This window comes from Meleagris gallopavo, chromosome 2, assembly GCF_000146605.3.
Source record: "Meleagris gallopavo isolate NT-WF06-2002-E0010 breed Aviagen turkey brand Nicholas breeding stock chromosome 2, Turkey_5.1, whole genome shotgun sequence".
Lineage (NCBI taxonomy): Eukaryota > Metazoa > Chordata > Aves > Galliformes > Phasianidae > Meleagris > Meleagris gallopavo.
In genome coordinates, this window is record NC_015012.2 from 39,795,086 (window position 1) to 39,797,278 (window position 2,193).

Genomic DNA, 2,193 nt, shown 5'->3' on the forward strand with positions numbered 1-2,193 from the left:
GGTGCTGTCGGACGGCTGCGGCGGTCCGTTCGCATCATAATGGCGGCTTGGGGTATGGGGAGGGCCTCGGGCTCGTCCGCGGGCCTGGTGTCCCCCAACACTGTGCCCCAAAACAAACCCGAGAGGGGGAGATGACAAGGGCGTGCAGCAAAGTGATTTGGATTAAAAAAATAAGAGTCCCAGCCTTGCACCTGAGATTGATGTCATTTTGCATCTGTGCTGCTTGTTGACCGATGTTTGCGGGGACAAATAGCAGAGTTTGACCAACAAAGTGACCCCTGAACCCCATGGGGGAGCGGGCTGTATGAGGTGGGGGTAGGTTTGCCATGCTTGGAGTGAGAGGGGAGCCCCGTGTCCACATTGCATGCCCACCTCTGCCCGCAGCCCAACAAGTGGGGCCCGGATAGCTCCACATGTTCTCAGGCGAAGGAGGAGAGAGAGGAAGGCTGAGATCTGATGTTATTGCCAGGGAAAAATTAACCAGAGCGGTGCTCTGGGGAGCGCAGATTAATATATTTGGTGGCTCGGCGTGCACAAAGCCTGGCCATTGTGGCTGTGTCTGAATGCCTGTGAATAGGACGGAGCATATGTGGCCTGTCACCGCAGGTGCCCACATCTGTTCGTCTCCGGGCAGATGCTCTGAGAAAAGCAGAGAGCATTTCCAAAAGCACGGCCCGCCCCATCCGTACCCATCCTCTGCCTCATAATCACCTTCTGCAAAAGCCCTCTCCTCCGCGCAGAGATGCAGAGAGAAATAAAAACAACACAAATTGGAAGTGGCTCAGAGAGTCCTGCAAACATACAACCAAACTGTTGCCCCCTCTGCTTCCCCCTCTCCCCCCCCACTCCCCTCAAGGTTTATTAGCGGCAGGTTCTGCGCTGCAGCCAGCACACAATGTGTGCACTGAGCAGGAGGGGGGGGGGCCTCAGGGGACAGAAAAGCCCCTCATGCATGAAACATGGTACAGTACAGCGGCACGCAGGGAGCAGGGCTGCAGGCAGGGAGCAGGGCTGGGGGAGCACTTTGCAGCCACTCTTTGGGGTTCTGGCTTATAGTGATGATAAGTAAAGCCAGTGAAAAGAAAGGGGGCTTCCTTAGGTGAAATGGTGAATGCATTAAGAACTGCTACTGAGAGGAGCCTCATTGCCAACGTACAGAGCACTTTTCTGAGAAGTACTGTAAGTTTCCCTATGTGCACGGTGTCAGCCTGCTCATGCCTCCCATGCAGGCCTGGTCCAGCCCTATGGGGGCCGCAGGTTTGTCCCGGCTATCAGAGGCTGCCTCAAACTGGAAGGCACCGTGGGTGCTCCTCACACAGTTTCCAGTTCCTGGGGTGGGGTTAAAAAGGAGAAAGGCTTCTTCTGTAGCAGTAGGATGAACTGCACCCAAGTGGACCCTGGAGATGCAGTGATTTGTCCCCACCCCAGCCCTTCTGCAGAAGTGAGGAAGGAGATTTCAGCAGATAGGTGGGTTGCTGGGAAGTGGGCCTTCGTGCAGTTTGGGCAGTCTGGAGAAGGCATCTCTCCTGGAGAGGGAGCCCAAGGGCCTGAGGCACGGAAAAGAACCGGGGAGCCCTGTATGAGGTTCCCGGAGCCTCACAGCAGGCGCTGCTTCCCGCTTCCCTCAGTGTGCCTCTAAAGGATGCGCATCCCGATCCGTCCCGTTTTGGAAAAGCACACACACACGAGCGGCCAATTTTATCCCTCGCGGTTTCCCACGAGCGAAATGTCGTCGGAGACGAACCAGGGAGAAAACCCAAACAAACACGGAGCGCAGGGAACGGGTGGGGGGAGGAGGGGGGGTTCGACTTTCTCCTCGTGTGCCATCGGTAAAACACATATAGGGGCCACTTCGAGATTTGCCCGGGGATGGGTTGGAGAGCAGCTGGCTGCGGTAATCGCATCGGGAGACAAAGGAATGCCCCGCCGGTCCTGGGATCACAGGTAAACACACGGCCATTGTCATGGAAATGAGGGGCGAGGATAGGGCCGGAGCAGATGATTTGCGATTTGAAAAAGGGGGCTGGGGGGGAGGGAAGGCCCGGAGCTGCTTATCTATCATCTGGCCTCGCTGTGTGCCAGCTGAGCCACGCGACTGCCCTTTCTTATTCTAATCAGCACATGCCTTTGCAACTTTGGGCTAACCTACATGCAGAACTCCGTAATCCCCTCCCGCACACGGCAGGCGCGGCC